The sequence below is a fragment of the Pseudorca crassidens genome, chromosome 9 (genome assembly GCF_039906515.1).
Source record: "Pseudorca crassidens isolate mPseCra1 chromosome 9, mPseCra1.hap1, whole genome shotgun sequence".
Classification (NCBI taxonomy): Eukaryota; Metazoa; Chordata; class Mammalia; order Artiodactyla; family Delphinidae; genus Pseudorca; species Pseudorca crassidens.
In genome coordinates this window covers 33214236-33240739 of record NC_090304.1, presented here as the reverse complement: position 1 = coordinate 33240739, position 26504 = coordinate 33214236, and positions in this window count along the sequence as shown.

Genomic DNA, 26504 nt, shown 5'->3' with positions numbered 1-26504 from the left:
CCCTCCCTCATCACTGGGCTGGGCTCCTTGACAAATGAGGATCTGTCCATCTGTATTCCCAGTAGCCAGCATAGCATCATAGGCACTCAGTAAATATTTGATGAATGGACAAATAAAGAGGACTGTCACAACAGTTACCCAACTGAATGTAAGGTTGTTGTGGTGGGAATAGGTGCTTTTAGTCCTTGATCTAAACATAACTGCAGCTTCTACAAGAAGATCAGTCCAAGAATGTGATTTGTCAGACAAGCCCAGGCAAGAAAACCTTTGTTTAATCTTCTCCTATTCAGACAGGCTGAGTATAGCTGGCAAACACAAACTCAGGATGTGATATCCCATAGGCATCACAGTTGTTGTGCATCCAAGCAGTTTCAAACAAGCATCTAGCCGTCAGCAGGCTGCCTTGTCCATTTCAGGAAAAAATGTAGGGCTCCCTGGGCAGTTTGTCTAGATTTTTGGATCTATATGCCCAAAGAAGTGTCAGAATGAGGACAAATTGGCTCAGATGCAAAGTCTAATATCGTCTCCTCTGAATTTAAAATACTTTCCCCTTTAATGTCAGTTAAGAGATTTAATACATTTGTTCCTGTTCTCACAAAATATGAAGTTAGTGTTGTGCTTTCCTTTTAAAAAAATCTTTTGTTCATGCTTTAGCTGTCATACTTTCATTTTGGCACATGAATTTTCATTTTAAATGAATAATTCTAGAATGACCCAATTTTAGTGACTCAGTTTTTTATAATATGAATCTTATATCAACTATTTTATCAGTTTAATGGTTTTTTATTGTTTTTCATAAACTAAATTATTATTACTACATTCTTTCCTCCTGCTTTACTGTGGGGAGTCTTGTTTTGCTGGTTACTTATATGTTCCCACAGCTACCTGTTAAGTACATCTTGGATTAACAGGAGGATGCTCCCATCTGTCACAAACCTGTCCTGGGGATGGGGCCCTCTGCTCCAATGGCTGCTGCATACTTTCTCCATAGGCCTTTGCTCTTTTCATGGGACTTGTTTTCTAAAGTTCCTGGACACCTATCTTTCCTCAGGCTGGTACCAAGTAGGTCACAGATCTTTGATTTAATTACTCACAATAACAGCTAAGACCTGATGGTAAATTGTGATGAGATATTATTACAGATTTAAATATAAGGAAAGAAGTATAACACAAAAGAGGAGTAATTTACAGTGACTACTGAAGCCCACACATCCAGTGCCACTGCCATGGTGATCCTGTTGAGAACAGGGCTGCCTCTTCATAGATTTTGTCAAACTTTTTTCTATCTCCAGTGTCAATGTCAGTGTCAGTGCTTTATAAGAGAGTGTTTTTCTTCCTACCTTCCTCAGTTCTTGTGTTTTGGCCCCTGATCTCTTCCTAGAATACATAATTAACAGCAGAAATATCCACTTTTTCAGAGAAACTCATTAATCACCCACAAGAGTTTGATCTTGTCTAATGACCCCTAAGAGAGATCAATTTATTTCAAAAAAAATAAGCCAACAGTAGTATCTTCTAGAATTTCTAGTCTTATATACCACTTAGTGTATAGTACATGAAAAAGATATGAATAGTCCAACCCTGTTTGAGATTAATGAGGCCAGTTTATTTTTTGTATGTGATTTCCCTGTCTTTATATGTATCTACATATCATCTTTGCATTGTTCTCTCAGCTCTGCATCTCTTAAGAGTTTCCTAACATCTTGTAAGATTCCAGCTCACGCTTGTGGATTCCAGCCTGCCCTTGATCTACCCCACATTACAGCCATCATCGCTTCCTAATTGCCTGCCCAGTGAAGTTCAAGCTCCATCATCAGACAAAAGCCCTACAGAGACGGCTTAGCTGAGCTCCCACAGTCTCACAGGACTCATTCCTTGTAACTGAATCGAGTTTTCAATTTACTTTCCCACATTCGGCTCAGCACGATTTATTTAGCAGATGCTCTGTACAGCTGCCTTGACAACTGCACATTTCTAAACACTGGGTCATGAAGAACAAAAGTTGCTAAGCTTTTTGACAAAATGCAGCTTTGATCATAAAAAACTCTCATTTCTGTGCACATTTCTGACCACCTCTAGATCATTAATTATCATATGTGTTTCTTTGGAATAAACTTATACTAACTGTTATTACTAAAGAGAACAGCACTGCTGATTCTTTTGTATCAGGGACATATGACAAAATCCACTTCCTGCATTTTGTCAGCTTTGTAACATTGACTGGTCTAGAAAGAACTACTCTCATGACCTTTCCGATTATTGCACTGGATGGAGTACAATGAAAATAAAATTACACAGCCAGAAATCTAATCATGAAAGCACGTTTACCAGAATAGATGGGTGTTTCATCAAGTAATTTCCAAGCCTCTCTAATGTGGTTAAAAAAGAGTTACTGAAGTAGAACAAGCAAGAAAAATAACAAAGGATGAACAGTGTTAAAAATCTCATTAACACTGTGAAAAACTCTTAGCTGTTCCCCGTAGCTAAAGCGGTGATTAACTCACATTTCTCTACTTAAATTTCTTCACCTTTCTCTGAAAACAATGGTCAAAAGTTTGCTTCCTTACATTAAGTGGGTCATTTGCATGAGTGTCCTTGGCCTAGGGAGACACAGAGCCTTGGGTTCACTGGCAGCAAGGAAGCTTGAAAATGGCAGTGTCAAACATCTTGACAGCTACCACCTGAGGAATCGACTGTGAATGTTCAGATTTCTAAGTCTAATGCAACATACTCTTCAGCTCAATTACCTAAATGCACTTTAAGGGTTTGTAATTTTCCTGGAGTGTAATTTTATATTAACAGATCTTAGTTCTTGCCTCAGCTCTGCAACATGACGTCTCTGTAAACTCTGGTGGGTTATTTCACCTCTTCAAGTCCCATTTTCCTTCTCTTTAAAATAACTTAAACAACTTGAATAACTTCTACATTTAGTTATCATTCAAATCCATAATGATAATAGATTTTCAAGGGATTTTGTAGACATTTAATGTTATAAAGGATTTTATCATTCTTAAAAGATTCTGTGGGAGTTCTGAGGGATCCAAATGGAGAAACAGAGGAAGGATCTAAGGATCAAGATGGTTGTTGCTGTGATTTACCTGGAGAATTTAACAAGATTCAGGGACAAAATGGACTTTTAACAGCTCCTCTACTGAATTGAAATTATCTACATATATATACACAGAGCAGAGTCAAGACTGCTGAAAAAAAAGCCCAAGTGGGCTTTCTCCATGAATCACTGGAGAATGATTTCAGGCTAAAAAACAGACCCAAAAAAAAATAGACCCAAAAGTAAACTACAACACATATGTGTCATGACGATTTTTTCTCTGGATCTTACAATCAAATAAATATGACTGGAAAACAAGAGGTCAAGATAGAAGTTTTCTTCTCAGCATTTCCAAAAGGATGGAAATTTCTATATTTTTTTAAACCAAGGTCCAAATGCCGGGAGAAAGAATAAAATCTCCTAAGCCCTGACTGAGATTGTAGGACTTTTAAAAAAACTTAAATATAGAAGACATACAATGTTACTGATATATTATTATTTTCTAGTGCATAATATAGTGTTTTGACACTTATATACATTATAAAATGGTCACCATGATAAGTCTAGCAAGCATCTGTTACCATACAAAGTTATTACTATATATATATATATATATCTCACATCTTTATCCATTCATCTATTGATGGGCACTTAGGTTGTTTCCATATCCTGGCTATTATAAACAATGCTGTGATGAACACAGTGGGGCAAACATCTTTTGAATTAGTGTTTTTATTTCCTCTGAAATATATAACCAGAAGTGAAATTGCTGGATCTGATGGTAGTCCCATTTTTAATTTTTTGAGGCACCTTGATACCATTTTCCATAATGTCTATACCAGGTTACATTTCCACCAACACTATACTAGTGTTCCTTTTATTCCACAACCTCACCAACACTTGTTATTTGCTGTCTTTTTCATAATAACAATTCTGACAGATATGAGGTGATATGTCATTGTGGTTTTGATTGGAATTTCCCTGATAATTAGTGATATTTAGCATTTTTCATGGGAATATTGGTCATCTCTATGTCTTCCTTGGAAAAATGTCTATTCAGGTTCTCTACATGCTTTTTAAAATTTATTTATTTATTTATTCATTTATTCATTTTTGACTGCATTGGGTTATTGCTGCTGCACGCAGGCCTCTCTCTAGCTGCGGTGAGCGGGGGCCGCTCCCTGCTGCAGCGTGCTTCTCGTTGCAGTGGCCTCTCCCACTGCAGAGCACAGGCTCCAGGCGCACGGGCCCCATCAGTTGTGGTGCCCGAGCTTAGTTGCCCTGCAGCATGTGGGATCCTCTCGGACAAGAGATTGAGCCTGTGTCCCCTGAACTGGGAGGCAGACTCCCCACCACTGCACCACCAGGGAAGTCCCATCTGCCCATTTTTTAATCAGGTTGTTTTTTTTTAAAGGTTGAGTTGCAGTTCTTTGTATATTTTGGATGCTAACCCCTTATTGGATATATTATTTGCAAATATCTTTTCCCATTCAGTAGGTTGTGTTTTTATTTTGTTGTTCCTTCACTGTGTGAAAGATTTTTAGTTTGGTGTAGTCCCATTTGTTTATTTGTGTTTTTGTTGGCCTTGCTTAAAGAGACAGATTCAAAAAGATATTGCTAAGACAAATCTTTGTTTCAATATCTATTTTATCTGATGTAAATATTGCTATTCCAGATTTCTTTTTGTTTCCACTTGCATGGGATTTCTTTTTCCATACCTTCACTTTCAGTCTGTGTCTTTGGATCTAATGTGAGTCTCTTGTAGGCAGCATATATATGGGTCTTGCTTTTAACTGTCATCCAACCTGTCTTTTGATTGGAATGTTTAGTCCGTTTACATTTAAAGTACTTACTGCCTTTTTGTTAATTGTTCTCTGGTTGTTTTTGTAGTTCTTCTTTTTTTTCCTTTTTCTTCTCTTACTTTCTTCCCTTGTGATTGGATGAATATCTTTAGTTTTATGTTTGGATTTCTTTCTCTTTTTTGTATGTGTATCTGTTATAGATTTCTGTTTTATGGTTATCACAAGGTTCACATGTCATATATAACTATATACCTATATCTATCTATTTATATATCTATATATAGATATATAGGTTGATAATCTCTTAAATTTGAATGCATTCTAACAACATTGCATTTTTACACTCCCCAATAATGTTTTATATTTTTGACATCATAGTTTACATCTTTTTATTTTTGTATCCCTTAACTACTTATTGTAGATATAGGTGATTTTACCACTTTTGTCTTTTAACCTTTGTGCTAGCTTTATATGTGGTTGATTCACCACCTTTATTAATGTTTGCCTTTACCAGTGAGATTTTGTTTTCTTTCATAATTTTTTATCTGTAGCTGTGACCTTTTCTTTCTGCTTAGAGAAGTCCATTTAACATTTCTTGTAAGATTGGTTTAGTGTTAATAAACTCCTTTGCAGGACTGATTATGATTTTAATAACACAAAAGTGATGGGCTATGTCAGTGAAAAGATAAAGAGAACCAACTGTTCTTATTTTACAGAATATAATTTATTTTCTTTGATTGAGAAATAAATAAACCTGAGTGAAATTACAAACACAAAATATAAAATGGGCAATTTAAATATTGTGCCTGTGATTCTCTCTCTCTAGGAATCAAGTTTGCTCAATGAGTAACTAGAATAGTATGAAAAATGTTTTAGTCTTAGAATCAAAAGTAAGAATAAAGAATGAATACAAAAAAGAAAGAGAGAAAGAAAGAAAAGATAGGAAAGATGGATAGAAGGACAGAAAGAAGCAGGGAGTGGGTATTCCCTGGTGGTCCAGTGGTTAGGACTCCATTTCACTGCCAAAGGCTTGGGTTCACTCTCTGGTCAGGGAGCTAAGATCCCACAAGCCATGTGGTGTGGCCAAAAAAAATTTTTTTTAATTAAAAAAAAAAAAGAAACAAAGAAGCATGGAGGGAGGAAAGAAGGAAGAATGAGAGAGGTCAGTTGATCTGGTGAACCAATAAGCATTTTTAAAATACAAACATCTCATTTTTAGTTTTTTAAGGAACCTCCATACTATTTTCCATAGCAGTTGTATCAATTTACATTCCCACCAACAGTGCAGGAGGGTTCCCTTTTCAGCACACCCTTTCTAGCATTTATTGTTTCTAGATTTTTTGATAAGTGAAGTAAGTCAGAAAGAGAAAAACAAATATCACATGCTAACACATATATATGGAATAAAAAAAAATGGTACCTAGTTGCAGGGCAGGAATAAAGACATAGAGAATGGACTTGAGGACATAGGGTGGGAGGGGGAAGCTGGGGGGGAGGTGAGATTAGCATCAACATATATACACTACCGAACATAAAATAGTTAGCTAGTGGGAAGCAGCAGCATAGCACAAGGACATCAGCTTGGTGCTTTGCGATGACCAATAGGTGTGGGATAGGGAGGATGGGAGGGAAGTTCAAGAGGGAGGGGATATGGGGATATATGTATGCATATGGCTGATTCACTTTGGTGTACAACAGAAACTAACACAGTATTGTGTTAACACAGTATTGTGAAGCAATTATACTCCAATAAAATCTATTAAAAAATAAAATAAAATACAAACATCTCAGAGGTTAAGGGAACCAAAAACAAAAAAGATAATGAGGTATATTTAAAACTACTATTTGACATGGAACCAAAAAAAGGGAAGCTAATTCAATTGTCACTAGGGTTTCTGGGAGTCAAAGTGATTAAATGGAAGAAAACAGATGAGAGTTTAAAAATCAAACGGAGTACTTACCCCCAGAGGTAAACAAGAACCATGGGGACAGTGAGAGTTTGCCTCTTAAAATGTAACTAAAGAGTTAACAGGGGGCTTCCCTGGTGGCACAGTGGTTGAGAGTCCGCCTGCTGGTGCTGGGGACACGGGTTCATGCCCCGGTCCGGGAGGATCCCACGTGCCGTGGAGCGGCTGGGCCCGTGAGCCATGGTCACTGGGCCTGCATGTCCGGAGCCTGTGCTCCGCAACGGGAGAGGCCACAGCAGTGAGAGACCCGTGTGCCGCAAAAACAAACAAACAAAAAAAAGAGTTAACAGCAATAATTGAGAAATCTGGAATAGCAATATTCTATTGTTATGTAAAACTTTGACAAATTTGAAAGATAGATAAAATATATCAAGCTTTATCAGGTGAGATTCAAGGGTGATAATTATTTCTGCTGGTGTGTGGATAAGGCAATTCATGACTTTCATCCCCAACACATATATCAAATTAAGTCTCTAAGTGAAACTCAGAAAAGATAAGTCATATGGAAGGAAGTCTAGGGGAGGAATAGGAATAAATGGAGATACTTCCGGAGTGGAATTATACTGCTTTAGGAGGTGGAAGTGAGCCAAATTTTTTGAACAAATGAACGCTCATTTACTTCATTTTTCTTGCTTTCGAGGCTATCCATAAATCCAAATACAGAGAAGTACATAATCAAAACAAATAGCTTGGCCTTAAACAGGCAAACAAACAAAATGTAAAATAAATGAAGACACGCTGCTCTGATCCAATCGCAGTGATAACATTACACAAAGGAGAAAAGCAAAAAAGCCAGCATAATAAGCAGGCTTAAATGTTACAAACTAAAGAAAGCTGCCTGAATAAAAATGGAGGGGGATAGAGAGAAGTGGAAAATGAGGGCTATATGCCATACTTCAGGAAAATATGTGGCCCACAGCAATGCTTTTGATGACCTCAAGGTGATATTGGTTACTGAAGGGAACCATATTGGTCTTCATTGGGCTCCTGAAGACATAAAACTTTAAAAAGCTAAATGTAGCTTAAATGTAAGAAACTACTACAGGTAATTCTTCTATAAAAGCAAATATGGGGATGACAAACAGGGATTTGTAGTTCCCCAAATTTCCATAAATTAGATAATGATAGTCAAAGGCCTATCCATAGATCATACGGAAGGATCTGTGTTATAATAATATATAATATAATATAATATAAATACATAGGTTGGAGACTAGGAATGTGGTGAATGCAAAGCTAAGATATGAGCTTAAAAAGTTTTCTATACCAAATATATATTAATATAATGGGGCGGAGTTAAAGTTTTTAGAGCCTTCATCAAATTCAGAATTAAAATGGACTGCCAAAGACACAAGGTTCAAATATCAAAACTAGTGCTTCTAATCCTATAACAATTTATATGTTCAGATAAATCAATTCTAATATAGCATCCCTAAAAATGCAGCATATAATAGAAAATATTGCTTTGAAATGCATGCTTGAGCTGATGTTCCATGAAAGGCAAAAGTTGCAAAACAGATTCAGTCCAGGGGTTTAGGTTATAACTGGATCCAGCTTTTGGCTTTGAGGCCTCGGCTGATCCTAGAGCTTGACTCTCTTTAGTAAAGACACTAGCAAACAGTGATGGACATCTACTGTGGGTGGGTCACTGAACTCAGGACAGTTAAAATGCAGGTGAGGGCCTCCCTGGTGGCACAGTGGTTGAGAATCTGCCTGCTAATGCAGGGGACACGGGTTCGAGCCCTGGTCTGGGAGGATCCCACATGCCGCGGAGCAACTAGGCCCATGAGCCACAACTACAGAGCCTGCACGTCTGGAGCCTGTGCTCTGCAACAAGAGAGGACGCGATAGTGAGAGGCCCGCACACCGCGATGAAGAGTGGCCCCTGCTTGCCGCAACTAGAGAAAGCCCTCACACAGAAACGAAGACCCAACACAGCAAAAATAAATTAATTAATTAATAAACTCCTACCCCCAACATCTTCTTTTAAAAAAAAAATGCAGGTGGGAAGCCTGTGTAATTGGATAAAAAGATACAAAATCTGAGGCCAATAGGATGGTGGGCAGATCAGAGGCAACTGTGAAAATCAGAGACACCTAATATAGTGATACCCTTGGGGGTAAAATGGAGAAGAAGGAAGAGTTAAAGAAGAAGGAGGTGGAAGAGGAGGGGAAGAAGAAGAATGCTACTTGAAGACTCCCAAACTCAGGGCTTTTACTCATGTGGGTTTGGGTCTAGAATTCATGCACTTTTATAATTAACCCCACCCTGAAAAAAATAAGCAGAAAATTTTGTTAACTTTTCATGGTGGTTAAAGTTGTAGAAGCATGACAAACAAATATAATCCCTCTTTAAGACATTGGCTTTAAATAATTTCAGGAAAATGAGGTTATAGAAAAGTATCATTAAGTCCTTAAAGGAACTAATCATGAGAGAGAGTCAGCAAATAAAAAAATCTATTGAAATGGATCAGCAAAGTAGATGACCTCTCCCCTATCATATATACAAATTAAATACATTTAATATGGCTAATAACTAACAATACAAAAAAGAATTATACAATAATATGAGGCTATTGAAATTGAGGAGGCATATCAGAAAAAGAACAAATTAAATATTAAAAAATAAAGTATATTAATAATTAGGAATCTGTAAATATATAGAATATACTAAAATATACATTAATATTGGAATCCAATGAACAGATTAAATTGGTTGAACTAAAGCTTAACAGCTGAAGAGAGAAATATGGAATATCAAAAGAAATTTCTCACAGAAGCCACAAGAAATGACCCATAATACATTTCACAAAGATAAGAAAAATATATGAAATGAAGAATTGCAATATGGAATATAGAGTGAGAAAATGTAACATAAATCTCATGAGAGAATTTAAAGTAGAAGTTAAAAACAACTTGGGGAAGATAATATGAAAAGAGATAATGAAAGTTTCCCAGAATTAATGAAAGCTACTAATACATTTAGGAAGCCCAATAAATTCAAAGTAGAATTTTCTAAAACAGGATATTGATATTTAGACACTTCACAACAAAATTATAGAATAGCAAAGATGAAGAGAGGAACATATAAGTAGAGAAGAGCAACCAAAGTTTCTGGCAATAGATTATTCAAGGTCAGCAATAAAAACCAAAGAAATCAATAATAGAACACCAGGCTTCCCTGGTGGCGCAGCGGTTGAGAGTCCACCTGCTGATGCACGGGACACGGGTTCGTGCCCCGGTCCGGGAAGATCCCACATGCCGCGGAGTGGCTGGGCCCGTGAGCCATGGCCACTGAGCCTGCGCGTCCAGAGCCTGTGCTCCGCAACGGGAGAGGCCACAACAGTGAGAGGCCCGCGTACCGCAAATAAAATAAAATAAAGTAAACAAACAAACAAACAAAATAATAGAACACCAATATACAGTAGAATAATATTTTCAAAGCTCTGAGGAAAAAATAACTGTGATTCTGGAATTTTATGTTTACCACATTTTCTTTAAAGTATGAGAATTACATAAATATTTTCAGGCAAATTAAGTCTGAGAGTCCATTACCAACAGACAGTTGTTTACTAAAGATACTTCTAAAGGTGGTCTTTAGAAGGAAGATAAATGACCCAGGAAGAAAAATTTTTGATGAAATCTTGACAATAGTGTATAATTTACAAGCAGATTAGATTAGATGTATGACATACTGTATTTCAAAAAATATTTCTGGACCCCTATGCTCTTCTAAAACTTTGCCACTCCCTTGTCAAGACATGGTTCCTATTTCTTCTCATCTTTAACTTGGACAGGCTTTGCGACTGCTTCAACAAATAGAATGTGGTGGATGTTATAATTAATGTCTTCTGATATTAGGTTATAAAAGTTGATGTGGTTTCTATCTGGCTCTGGAGAGATCTTATAGAAAGACCACATAAAGACCGAGAGAAGTGCTCAAGCAGACCCCATTATTCCTGTCCTCAACTCATTTTGAATTTCTTAGCTGGGACAATTAATGTGTAATTGAGAGAGATTTCAGAAGATTTCAGGCCCAGCCATTGTCTGACTGCAGCTTTCTGAGAGGATCTAAAAACCACCTAGCTAACCCAGCCAATCTTCAAAATAATGACAGATAATAATTAAATATGTGGTTGTTTTGATTCACTAAGGTTTGTGCTGGTATGCTGTATATCAATAGTAACTGGAAGCTCTTTGGGTACCTGATAGAGAAGTAATGTTAATGGCCTTAAAGAAACTTGGCAAAAGCTTGACGGCCCTTAAGGCAGCAATAAATGAGAGCTAAAAGGAAAGTAAGTACAGTGATATTAGGAGCTGTAGGAAACTGGCTTTTGTCCTATAATAACAGGAAGTTTAGCAACACTATTACCTGCAGTGACATGGAAAAAAGAAAAAGTACCTATTAACCTAAGAGATCTAACTATTTCTAGGCAGACTGTTGAAGTTGCTGACTGTCTTCTTGTCTAATAAAATATGAGAAAAGAGAGATAAGCTAGTGAGATAACTGGTAAATATAAAGGCACCAGGATCTGCATGAATCTAAAATAAAACTGATTCTTATTCTGATTATCTTATTTTCTTTGTTAAAATTGAGACATAGCTTCTGGGCATAAATTAAATTCAGTGCACTGTCAAGGGAAATGGTTTAAATATGTTGTGTGACAAGGATGTGACTTTATAATCTTTTGTTAACACCTCAGAAAGATTTAAGGTGGTGGCACAAACAGAACTCCATTTAAGCATCTTAAGAGCATACCATACAAATCTTTCCTGTTAAACAACAGAACTTCTAAGAATCTTAAGAATGCTGCCAATAGCTACATTATAGGAAATTCTAGACAGAAAAGGCTTATTTTGAAGAGATTTGGGGAGAAGGCTTTTGTCTAATGAAGTGAACTGCAATAAGGTTTATAGTTACCACACAATGCTTTAAAAAGAATTATATTGGCAGAACATCATCAACTAGGTCTAAAATGGACAGAGACCATGCAAAGTCAGAAAAAGTATTTGGAACCTAGAATTATGATTAACAGAAGCCAACCCAGCTTCAAATACTTGTTATTTCTTATGCAAAACAAAGGATGACTTAAGAATCCAGAGGTTGAAGCTAAGAGCTGTTGCAAATCATTCCCAAGCAATGGGACTGAGTCCTATTCAAGGAAATTCCAAAATACTGTATTTTGGAATTACTATAGATTGGTGACATCTGGAACCTTGTTTTTTCACTATTTTAATTGGAATGGTCTATAATTGCTATCATATGACTGTTCCACTATTTTAGGTTGTGTGTGTATGTAGGGGGGAGGGATGCAGATAATGTATTTCCTTAGTTCACAGGTGTTTAGATCAATTAGCTGACAAAGTTAACTGTAGCAGAAGAATTTCATCCACACATAAACCTTATCTGTATTGTGATATCCTGAACCTCAAGACTGAGTTTGATGTTGCAAAGAGATGAGGTATCCTGGGGAAGGGTTGATTTTAATCTGATGATGGAAGAGAGATGTAAATTTTTTTGGCCAAAAGAAGTTGTGGCATATTATATTTTCCAAAATAGCCATGGAACTATATTTGGCCCCAAAAGGTCTTCCTTTTTATTCACTATCATTATGTAGAGCCTACTTATTCTCCTCTTGATGATGGATGGACTTTTGTAACTGCCTCTAATATAGCAGAATTGACATTGCTTGATTTCCAAGGCTACGTCATAAAGGACAATACAGTCTGGGCTTGACATTCTCTGTTTAAGGACAGATGTCTTTGAAGCCTGAGACTTAATTAAGAAAACCTGGTTCCCTTGACACAGACATGCTAGAGAGGACATGTGGAAACACCACTTAGAGACAGAGAGATGCCCAAAGAGCTCCAGCTCTTTCAGTTCCAAGCTCTTTAAGTTTGCCCTTCCAAGGCACCAGACATGCAATTGAATGAACTTTCAAATGATTCCAGACCCCACCTGTCTGATAGCATGTGGATCAGAAATCACAAAATAAATTATCTGGCTGAATAATAATAAAATGTTAAAAATTTTTAAGAAACTAAATTTATAATGACTGATATTCAACAACAAATAACTGGCATAGATACAATTAAAGCATAAATCCCTCTATGGTTTAAGAATGGAGTCAAAGTACTATTAAACACATATGTTTGTTAAGTGAAGTATGCAGGGTAAAATTCCTATGTTAACATCTAAAAGCATCAAAATAAAATTTATATGTACAGTGCATATATTTATTGATGGTAAAATCACAAATAAAAGTCAGAAAATAATTAACATAAAATTCAAGATAGTGCTTACCTCTTAGAGGAGGTATAGGCAATCAGAGAGGTTTACAGAGGAATTTAAAGTATGATGGTTTTCAGTTCATGAAGCTTATTGAAGGGAACAGTTTCCTTAAACATTTACATGTGTTTCATGTACAATTTTTGATACATACACCATTATGCAATTAAAATACAAAACATTACAAAATAAAAATTCCCTGCAAAATAAAAATCTCAGTAAAAACAAAATAATAATCATTGTGATGTACCCGTTGGTCTTTCCAGCAAAGTAGGTGAGCTATTGGTATAAGAGAGAGAAATCCTCATATAATATGGCAGGCAGTCAACAAAAAATATCTAAATGTCCAAAATTAATTATTTCAGAAATAACATTGCTATCATAGACCTATCAGAAGAAATAGTTAAGGGTCAAAAAGGTGGCTGTCTTAGGAAGTAAAAATGGGATGTGCTGGTAAGTGGGGCAGAAAATCTCATAAGCTCTTCTCCATATTTGAATCTTTAATATCCATTAAATTACTTTTAAAATACAATAAATACATAGTAACTCTAATAAAAGTATATGGACATGAAAGAAAAAAAAGGGGGTTTCAATAAAATGCAGTAAGGGTGGGTGGGTTCTAGAAAATCAAATTCAAAGACGCATTCTATGAGAAAGGAGGTGCTACGGGTGAGTAGAGTGTTAACCTAGACTCTGTAAACATATGGCACAACAATTGGTCTCTGGCTGAAATATTTTTTTTTTCCCCCAATCTGGTTTCAGAAGTTGAACTTCCAAAAAGTTGGAATTCTAAAAAGCTATCAAAGACCTGTTGTCTGATATCTTGGCTAGATTGACCCAAGAAATTTTATCTTTGTTCTTAATGATTTTTCTGAATGCCTTTATTCTTGGAAACATTAAGCTGTTATAGAGTAATTGACTACCAAAAGCAGTAATGTGACTTTAAATTATAGTATGCCTTAGGTTTGGGAAACAACATTTTCTTGGGATGACTATTGTAGAGGTTAATGATTTGCATTTTTTTCTAGGTTTTCTTTTGATAAAGATATGTCTTATTTTGACAATTTGTACTCATTTAAAAACTGAGAGCAACTTTAATACACAATAAAATTCCTGGACTAGAGAATATCACACATGAAAGAGAATAGCTTAAAATATGTCAGGAATGTATTGAATTTTTCACTTTTTTCTGTGTTGATTGAAATTATCATCTGGGGGGGGGCTTCCCTGGTGGTGCAGTGGTTGGGAGTCTGCCTGCCAGAGCAGGGGGCGCAGGTTCGTGCCCCAGTCCGGGAGGATCCCGCATGCCGCGGAGCGGCTGGGTCCGTGAGCCGTGGCCGCTGGGCCGGCGCGTCCGGAGCCCGTGCTCTGCAACGGGAGAGGCCTCAACAATGAGAGGCCCGCATACCGGAAAAAAAACAAAAACAAAACAAAACAAAAAAAAACGAAATTATCATGTGGTTTCTATCTTTTATCCTACTGATACTGTGTATTACATTAATTGATTTTCAGACATCAAACATACCTTGTAATTTGGGGATAAACCTCACTTGGTCATGGTCAGAAAGATTTAATATTGCTGACTTTGAGAAGAAAGAAGATTACTAGCCTAGAAATGTAGGCATCCTCTAGAAGCTAAAAAAGGCAAGTAAATTGGTTATTTTTTTGAGCATACAAATAAAGGAACTTAGCCCTGCTGGCATCTTGATTTTATCCAGTGAGAACCATGTCAGACTTCTGAAGTACAAAACTGTAGATAATAAATTTGTGTTGTTTAAGTCACTAAATTTATGGTAATTTGTTACTGTGACAATAGAAAACAAACAATATTAGCCACAAATATTTTTCAGGCAATGGCAATGGTACAAAATTATAATATCCCAATATAAGGGGAAATAAAATAATAGAAAGTATTATGCCTAAATGTAGCTCTTTTCATGACATTTCTGGTAAGTTCTCACTGGGAAATTTACTATGACCTAAGCATGATCACCTTGAAAAATACGACAGTGAACACAATACTATATATACCTTTTAATTTTCTATGTATATTCACTTGGCATAAAGCTTGTATTCTTAGTCTAAATAAGAATAAAATTCAAGCATATCCTCAGCAATTTATAGAGCACTACAACATAGGCATTTTCAACATGATTTTAAATGATTAAGCACTTCTCTCACTCTTTTTAGTTTGTTACATGATAATATTATTAAAGATAACTGGATAAGTAGAGTGTCAGATTTAAGTGATTTAAGGGATACATATTGCTTTGTACATTTTCAGCTAATGTATTGTTTTAGGGGGTACAGGGTATATCATAACGGTATGCTCATATTTTAAAATGTTACTGAGCTCTTACTATGTACTAGACCTTGAGAGTACAAAGATAAATAAGATAAAGTCTTAGCCATCAAATAATTCAGTCTGTTCTAACAGGTGAGAGAAAAGTAGACCAAATACAAATGCATTATGATAGTATGTATACAGCACATACACATATAAAAAATGGAAATAATAAAGGAGTAGTGTAGGCAGCAAGATGAAAAATGATAGGGACTGAAACAGGTAAAGAGTCAAGTTTTGAGAGAAAGTTATGAAATGACCTCACAACCTGTGCCACAGACTTGGATTTTACCCTGTAAGCCATGTTTCCCAAGTGTTAGTAATTTGTGTGCAACTTTCAGGATGTGCATTGTTTCCACACATCAACTAAACAAAAAGCCTTTAATCCATGATATCTCTGTAGAATATACATAATGGATCCACTTCTGTCTCATTCTAAGAAAAAAATATATTCATGGGCTCAAATATAACACCCATATGTATCATACACACATATGCACATACATGCATAAACACTGAGTGGGACTCATGTTGAATGAAATTTTTACATGCTTTTATGTGTATAAATCACAATACAGACATTATTATTACTCTGGTTCTTTTTTGTCATTTTCCAAGATTTTCAAATCTATTTTTAATATTATGGTAATATACATATAGTTTTGTAATCTCTCTAAAGATATTTTATAAGTTGGAAAATATATATACACCGAAGCTTCAGTTCTTTATTCTCCTCACTGACTGCACTGCTTTCTACACCATCTGATAAAATAGTGATGAAGCTATAGAGGCTGAAAGTCGGGTAATTGAAACACTGGGATGGACTTTTCTGAGCAAAGACGGCAGACAAATGATGTCACTGGAGGAAAGAGATGGAGCCACATAGACACAGAAGAGTAGTAACCTATCCAGATGTAAGAGGAAGCCAAAGAACTGTCCATGTGTAAGGCACTGGTTTATTCATGGTCAGGAGAAGCATTTCTTAGAAGTGCATCAGGGTTTCATCACACATAGATTCCTTTCCTTTGGCCCCTGGGAATGTTTTATAAAATTTCTTGGTGGAATTTATTGCAAAGGAAAGGAGCCTAGCCAATAGTCAGGATCAGAAAAAGAATTTACCACTGACTGGGTCCAAGTGGCCAATTGACCTGAAAATAGAAGAGGACTATGGGAACAAACAAAAGTGTGAATGGTAAGGCAGGAAACCAGAGGCATAAGGGATAACAATGTCTATGAAGTAGTGGGGAAAAGGAGCTTCCAGGAAGTTGAGAGACAACTTTAACGAAGCGGCGTATGTTCAGCATCACCAAAAATAGATGATGATATTTGGGAAAAGGGAAATTAAAAAGATAAAGATAGATTATAGTATAGGGCAAATACAGATCTCATGGTAGAAAGCCCTGTACCTGGTTAATCTTTAAGTATGATGAAACCTGAAGAAATAGGGATAGAAAAAGTTTCTAAAGAGATGAATCACTTTAGAAATGTGGGCAAAGTTTTTAAAAACCACAAACCACAAAAATTTTCAAAAAAAAAATTAGAGGATTCAATAGATTATCCACTATAAATCTCTCAACAATATGCACAGGATCCAGCCAGCCATCCTACATTCATTCAGTGATTTATTATTCTGAAACACAGAAATTAATTTTATATTAAATTAAATCAAAATTAAAATTGAATGGAAATTGAGGCTTAAAAATTATTGTATAAAGGAAGCTAAAATGAACAAAGTTAATTTTATTAAGAATTCCATATTTATGTATGCATTTTCATACTTTATTCTCAGAAGACAGGACAGAAGCAGCAAGATTACAGCAGAGTTAATTTTAGCATCAGATTCTTCACAAAGGAAAATAAATGAATTGGGTCTCCAGAGAACATTTTCTCTCCCTTTCTATGAAGTGAATTTGAAGTCTTGAAAAAGAAAAAACGTATAAAAATCATGGGAAAAGTCCTTTATTCAAACATATACCAAGAAATCTAAAATCATTATTTTTCCACATATCATTGTTCTGAAAGTAATATTATTTTAGTGATCCTAGATTTATATTAGCTTTTAGAAATAAAATTATTTAAATAAAATTATATGAGAATCCCCAATATATAAAACAGCCATAAAAAGGGCTTCCCTATTTAAAGTAGTAGTGTAGATCCTGAATCCCTCCCTTTTACAACTTCTTACCCAGTAGGTCACAAAAAGAACACAGATGGATTTTTCAAAATAATCAAGTTCTAATTAAAATAAATACAATGAATTTACATGTTCTGACATGGAAAATTTTATCCAACATGTGAAGTGAACATGAATTTTGCATAACAATATGTATTGATAATATGTTTTTTAAAAAATAAAGATAGCATATGTAAGGGTATGTGTCTGTGTGTGTAAAAAAATGTCTGACAGAATATTTATCACAATGTTAACACTGGTTACCTTAGCTACAAAATCCAAACAGCACACTTTTGTATTGTTCCAACTGTTTACAATGGAAAATGTATCATCTTACAGTAAATACATAGTTTTAAAAGAAAACACTGCTACATGCTGTCACAATGATAAGTTAAAAATAGAGATTTACTTGCACACTTGTTCAATATAAGCCAAATTCAAATAAGCCCTTTAGGTCTTGGAGAGGAATGTTATGTAAATTCTAGTCATGTTTTTCAGTTGGCAAAATACTCAGCCTTTTTAGACAACAGTGCTCAAATCTAGGTTCAGCTGTTTGCCTTTAGAAATAAGACTTTTAGTGAACATGACAATTTTTTTTTTTGCTGTATGCGGGCCTCTCACTGTTGTGGCCTCTCCCGTTGCGGAGCACAGGCTCCGGACGTGCAGGCCCAGCGGCCATGGCTCACGGGCCCAGCCGCTCCGCGGCATGTGGGATCTTCCCGGACCGGGGCTCGAACCCGTGTCCCCTGCATCGGCAGGCGGACTCTCAACCACTGCGCCACCAGGGAAGCCCAAGATGACAATTCTTTAGATCAATCATTATCACTTTGCTCATGGGGAGAACATTATCCTTAAGAATTATGTGCTATAATTTATAGAACATATTTAAGTAAAGGTAAGAACATTTTGTAAAACTACATTTCTCTGATAATTTCACTTTATAATTACCAGATTATTAGATCTCAGTGAAATAAGAAATATAGGATCTGGCACAAAAATCCCCTTTATCTCTGGATGTTCATTCCTTAGCTTCAAGCCACAGAACATAGCAGAACAACTTGGAAAAAGTGTGAGTACAGCCATCTTATACCTACAAAAGCATGATATTATACTTATGCTACAGACAGAAGGCTAATATTTTGCTTGAAATAATATCCAATTTATTTATAAACTTATATCCCCTTCCAACTCAGTTGTAAATGATTGTATCTTAGCAAAAGTAATATAAAGCAAGATGGAAGCTTCACAGCTGACATTAAGATAGCTTTGATACAAATCTGTCTAAGCAAAACAAATGGGCTGATACTCATTCACACAATTCACAAATTCAAGTATTCCTTTCTGGTCATTCATCAACTAGATATGATACACTATGCTAGTTATTGAGTTTACCTGCAGTAGATGTCCAAATCCAATAATAACCTTCCTTTTATTTCTGCATCTTCAGTATCTTAATCGTGTGCCTAATGCTTAGTATTTGGTATGATATTTTTATGTTTTATACTGAAATAAATTCAACTAAATTTGCCTGAATTAAATGCATATATTGCGGTTACTGGTCTGCAGTATCTCAAAACATAGATAATCAAAAATGTTTTTAAAACACAAATAAGAAGTCCCAAATAAGCAAGTTTGGGCACCAGATCTCAGAAAATCAGACTGTGAAATTGATGATGTCTATGCCTGTTACCACTCTCCTTGTCTAGATTACCAGCAGTAATTGGTCACACCTTTGATGAGGCTCATACCACTTTGTTTCCTAGCATCAAAAATTAGGTAATTAGTTGAAACCCAGTGACTAAATCCATAGACTTCCTATGTATCCAAGACTGTGGTTCTCATCTATTTCTTTCTGCAATAGCTCATAGATTTTTTGGCCACTGACTGACTTCCTGCAGAGTGTCCAAGCAGACACCAACCTAATATTCTAATTCTGGTTGCACAGCTGTCATGATAGACTTGGGATTTGGAGGATAAAAGGAGAAGTTGGAAACTTTTTCATCAACACAAGAAGAAGAAACAAGAAAGCAGAAGGCAAATGAGGTAACATTTTTCCCTACTTAGCTTGAGAGACTGATTTGGAGACACATTAGAAGAGGAAAATCATGACTGGAAGCTCAAGGAGATGAACTAATGAAAAGTTTTTTGAGACTCATTACCAATTGTGCTACCATTTCATACTAGCTTTACCCTACAGAGCAAAACTTCCACAAGGCACTTTCAGCAAAGGCAGTAATCATTGGCACGGCTCATGACTGGACCAGAGAAAGGAAATATGAGCTGACTTGTTCTTAGCTTCTGTGATTCTAACTCCCTAGATCTTCCTGACATAACCAACAAAGAATGAGGGTTTTGGTGAGGTGGGAAAGCTGAGGCCCAGACTGAGCAGGTGAGAGCCAAATGTTAATGTGATCTAATCTTGACCACAGGCTGGAGGTGCAGGTCAGGGACTTTCATATTACGCATATGTTCCTGCTTCCCCTGCAGACTTGTTACTCCCTGTGTCCTAGTTCATCTGTCATACAGGGTTCAGTTCCTGCTCATGTATTTTGCATATTTATTTTGAGCAAAAATATCCCTTGGGAAAAGTAAGATTTAGAAGTACTATTGAAAAAAAAGATAAGTCAATTTTATTGCTTAGTAGGTTTGAGTCCTCGTTTCTTTATATCCTGAGCTTTTGCAATAAGAGGAAAATGTATTGTCTTTGGGGTCTAGAGAGACCCCAAACACAGGTGTTTAAATGACTTCTAATAAACATTATTTTGCAAAACTCTGAGGGGTAATAAATTTCACGTTGATGGAATACAAATGTTACAAGAAAAATGACCATAATGAAAGCCAACTTAAAAGTGGGTTTCAATATATTTATTTAGCAGTCCTATCTTTCTTTTTATTGAAAAAATATATAGTCAATGAAAACTATATGGGATAAAATTCTATGTAAAGAAATAGGAATAAATTTTATTTTCTGAGAATGGAAACAGAGATTATGTTATACAGATTTGGGGGTTGGCTACATTTGGCACACTCAAATCTGCTGTAATGCTACCTCTCCAGATGATTCATTTATATATTTTAAAAATATTTTGGTGGCTATATTTTAGTCATGCATCATGGTAGGAAGAATAAAACATTCTCCTCTACATGTAGAATTTATAAACCAAAGAGAAAGCTGAACTTTAAAGAAATAGCCACATATGAATTGTAATATTTGAACTGTGACTGTTTTAAAAAGGTAAGATTCATAGTGTTCTAGGTTATGGTAGGGAAATTTGACTTCTTCATGGACATAGAGGAAAGGTAATGGAAGGAAGGTGCTATTTGGGCTGAAATGCAAAGGCATTGATTACTAATGATTGAAAAGGAGAAAAAAAGAGCATGCCTGGCAGATGTTCTGAATGTGCAAACGCCCTGTAGATGTAATGGGCAAAGCACCTGTGGATGTAATTAAGGTAGTTGACATAAAGAAGACTAGAGTGGGTCAGCTGAGACATTGATTCCAGAATTATTCTCCCACCATGGCCTGAGCCTTGAGTAGTTGGTGTTATAAAGAAGCTACTGTACAGAATATCAGTTCAGCCTTTTGAGCTTCCTGGACACATTTTGTTACCTTGACAGTTTCAGTAATCTTTTTGTTAATCGTCTTAATGGCACTCACAGCAAAGTCTGCTTTATGTCACAAACAGGAAAATACTCCAAGGAAGGAAAATGTGAATGATACCGCTTTGTATGAACTTTGTAAGAATCATATAAACAATATAAACAATGGAGCATCACCAGATTTCAAAAATTTGAGGCCATCTTTCTTTTCTTTCTTCCTCCCTTCATCTCTCTTCCTTTCTTTTTCCCTCCCATCCTCCCTCCCTCCCTCCCTCCCTTCCTTCCTTCCTTCCTTTCTTTCTTTCTCTAGAATAATGATTAACTTTCTTCCTCAGCTCTGAAAACCTTCAAGTAATACAAGAAAGATGACAATCCAACAAAGTTGCATAGCCAGCACTGATGAGATTCCATAAGGGTCATCTCCACAGTAAAGTGGAGGTTTTATGAGCCATATCTTCTTTTAAATTCCCTTACTGTTCTAAAGGATCAGAGGTATGGACAAGGTAGATCCTGATATTCAAAATCCACCAACTCATCTAAATTTGTTCAATATTTCTGGCATTTCCCACAGAGCTTTGATATGCTCAATTTCATTGATTCAAAACCACAACTAGAAAGTTCCTAGGGTCTCACATGAATGCTCAGGCAAAATAAAAATGAACTTTTATCTTATGTCCTTTTCTAAATATAAAGTCTTGAAACAGAAAAATAAATGTATTTTTCTATCCCTCCTCCATCCATTTCCTTTCAATGGATTCTTTTATTTCACAGAAAGTAAAATGATATATGGTGTTATATTATCCTGAATTGAGATGACCCTATTACCCATCCTGACAACTTTTGATTACTTCCTCATCCATGAGCTGCTCATATATACATGCTTATGGGCAAGTGAAAAAGATTATCACATATTTTACATTTTGGAATTAATATTTATATATTATAGTTTCAATACAAATATGCTCTCTCATCTTGGGATATATATTACACACAGAATATCTATTCTGTACAAAGACAAAGGTATCATAGCTGAATTTAAAAATATATAAAAGTAAATTAAGAAAAGGGGCAGTAAATTTAAACACTCTTCAGACACATGACCCCACTAGCAGCTGTCCAGATGGCAAACTTAGTTTTAGTAGAGTAGAAAAAGAAGAAAATTCAGATATAATCGTGACTTACTGAAGCACTAAGACACCATAAACTGAAAAATTGATATGGAGTTTCCATTGAATAATTTCTTTTCCAATCCTAAGGCTTATTTTAATTTTTTGAATTTTATTTTATCTATTTTTTATACAGCACATTCTTATTAGTTATCTATTTTATACATATTAGTTGTATATATGTCAATCCCAATCTCCCAATTTATCCCACCCCCCCATTTCCCCCTTGGTGTTCATACGTTTGTTCTCTACATCTGTGTCTCTATTTCTACCTTGCAAACTGGTTCATCTGTACCATTTTTCTAGATTCCAAATATATGCATTATTATACGATATTTGTTTTTCTCGTTCTGACTTACTTCACTCTGTATGACAGTCTCTAGATCCATCACGTCTCTACAAATGACCCAATTTCATCCCTTTTTATGGCAGAGTAATATTCCATTGTATATATGTACCACATCTTCTTTATCCATTCATCTGTCAGTGGGCATTTAGGTTGCTTCCATGAGCTGGCTATTGTAAATAGTGCTGCAGTGAACATTGGGGTGCACGTGTCTTTTTGAATTATGGTTTTCTTTGGGTATATGCCCAGTAGTGGGATTGCTGGGTCATATGGTAGTTTTATTTTTAGTTTTATAAGGAACCTCCATACTGTTCTTCATAGTGGCTGTATCAATGTACATTCCCACCAACAGTGCAAGAGGGTTCCCTTTTCTCCACACCCTCTCCAGCATTTGTTGTTTGTAGATTTTCTGATGATGCCCATTCTAACCAGTGGAGGGCAGAAAAGATAGTAACTGGAAAGTGTCGGAGAACTTTTTTTTTTAATATAAAAGATATGGAAGTGAATAGATATGATGTGGACAAGAAATGATGATCCAAGGAACAGATGGAACCACTGAAGAAGCAATGTTTTGCTGAAGAGTGGATGGTGGGTGCTGGGAAAACTGGACAGCTACATGTAAAAGAATGAAATTAGAACACTCCCTAACACCATACACAAGAATAAATTCAAAATTGATTAAAGACCTGAATGTAAGGCCAGACACTATAAAACTCTTAGAAGAAAACATAGGCAGAATGCTCTTGACATTAATCACAGCAAGATCTTTTTGACCCACTTCCTACAGAAATGAAAATAAAAACAAAAATAAACAAATGGGAACTAATTAAACTTAAAATCTTTTGAACAGCAAAAGAAACCATAAAGAAGATGAAAAGACAACCCTCAGAATGGGAGAAAATATTTGCAGACGAAGCAACAGATAAAGGATTAATCTCCAAAATATATAAACAGCTCCTGCAGCTCAATATCAAAAAAAACAAACAACCCAATCAAAAAATGGTCTGGAGACCTAAATAGACATTTCTCCAAAGAATACACACAGAGGGCCAACAAACACATGAACACATGCTCAACATCACTAATTATTAGAGAAATGCAAATCAAAACGACAATGAGGTATCACCTCACACTGGTCAGAAAATGGCCATCATTAAAAAATCTACCAATGATAAATGTTGGAGAGAGAATGGAGCAAAGGGAACCCTCTTGCACTGTTGGTTGGAATGTAAATTGATATAGCCACTATGGAGAACAGTATGGAGGTTCCTTAAAAAACTAAAAATAAAACTACCATATGACCCAGCAATCCCAGTACTGGGCATATACCCAAAGAAAACCATAATTCAAAAAGACACATGCACCCCAATGTTCACTGCAGCACTATTTACAATAGGCAAGACATGGAACAACCTAAACGTCCATCAGCAGAGGAATGGATAAAGAAGATGTGGTACATATATACAATAGCATATTACTCAGCTATATAAAGGAACAAAATTGGGTCATTTGTAGAGATGTGGATGGACCTAGAGAGTGCCATACAGAGTGAAGTAAGAAAGAGAAAAATAAATATCGTATATTAACGCATATATGTGGAATCTAGAAAAATGGTATAGATGGTCTTATTTGCAAAGCAGAAACGAGACACAGGTGTAGAGAACAAACATATGAACACCAAGGGGGAAATGGGTGGGGTGGGATAAATTGGGAGATTGGGATTGACATATATGCACTGTTGGTTCCATGTATAAAATAGATAACAGATGAGAACCTACAGTATAGCTCAGGGTACTCAGTGTTCTGTGGTTACTTAAATGGGAAAGAAATCCAAAAAAGAGGGTATATATGTATGTATAGCTGATTCACCTTGATGTACAGTAGAAACTAACACAGCATTTTAAAGCAACTATACTCCAATAAAAATAAATTTTAAAAAACACAATGAGGTGTCACCTCATACCAGTTAGAAGGGTCATCATCTACAAATAATAAATGGTGAGGAAGGTGTGGAGAAAAAGAAACCCTTCTACACTGTTGGTGGGAATGTAAATTGGTGTAGCCATTATACAACGCAGTATGGAGGTTCCTTAAAAAACTAAACATAGAGCTACCATATGATATAGCAATCCCACTCCTGGGTATATATCTGGAAAAGATGACAACTCTATTTCAAAATGATACCTGCACCCCAATTTTCATAGCAGCACAATTTACAAAAGCTAAGACCTGGAAACAACCCAAGTGCCCATCAGCAGACAATTGGCTTAAGAAGATGTGGTATAAATATATATACAATGGAATATTATTCAGCCATAAAAAAGAATGAAATATTGCCATTTGCAGTGACATGAATGGACCTACAGAATATTATACTTAGTGAGGTAAGTCAGAGACAAATATTATATGATATCACTTATATGTAGAATCAAAAAAATAATACTTACAAATGAGTCTATATACAAAACAGAAACAGATTCACAGACATAGAAAACAAACTTGTAGTTACCAAAGAGGAAAGGGAGAGGGGTATGGGATTAACAGATACAAACTATTATATATAAAATAGATTTGCTGGATTTACTGTATAGCACAGGAAATTATACTCAATATCTTGTGATAACCTATAATGGAAAATAATCTGTATATATATATGTATTTCTCTCTCTATATATATATATAAATAAACAAAATCCCTTAGCTGTACACATGAATCTAACCCAATATTGTAAATAAACTATTCTTCAATTAAAAAAATAAAGAAGGCTTAAATTGCCAGATCAGAGTCACAGTAATCACAGCTCTTACCTAGAACCAAATATATTAGTCATCCAAAGTCCAGAGAAAATGTCAAAACACAGGAAAAATAAAATTATGGAACCATTCTGAGACCAATGTTGCTCTTCAGGTCTTTTTTCCTACATTCAGATGCATGCTGGTTCAGATAGGACACCACTAATGATTCAGGTGAGGTGATATTTACCTCATTATTTCATTTATGTTATATTTCTTACATACCCCATCAAATCCATAGCTTGTATAAGCTTTCCTGGGGATTTATAAATCCATAAATTCCTGATTAATTTAAAATAGCAACTTAGACCAGGTTCATCCTCATGAAATCATTCATTAGATAAAATCTCCCTGGCCAGTAAGTTTGACAGGTGATCTCTCATTAGCATGTTTAAAAGAGACTAGATCCTTTCTTCTTTTATCTCTCAATAAAGAGAGATACTAGATTTCAGAACTGATAATATTCGTTCCTTTCTGCTATCACTCCCCCAAATGAAGAATAATACCTGCAGACAGAAGCACTGGTAAACCAGAGTCATTGGCCAAATTATGAAGACCCCCTTACTGATTTTTAGTACATTTGTTAAAGTTAAAATTATTTGTTAAAACTTTACAAGAATAGCATGAACACCAATGATGTTTTACACATATCAAATTAGCAAAATGTATCTATATGTTATCCTCTGCCTGTTAGATAATGCTCAGGGTCCTCTTTCCATAATGTCAGGAAGATATTCTGATATATGTTTGATTTTAGAAAATTTGAAAATTAAGAGGTATTTTTCTTATAGGTGTTTCTTCAACCAGATAGTTATCTTAAAAACAATTTAGATAGATTTGAAGGTTTTTTTTGTTTTGTTTTGTTTTGTTTGCGGTATGCGGGCCTCTCACTGTTGTGGCCTCTCCCTTTGCAGAGCACAGGCTCCGGACACGCAGGCTCAGCGGCCATGGCTCACGCGCCTAGCCGCTCCGCGGC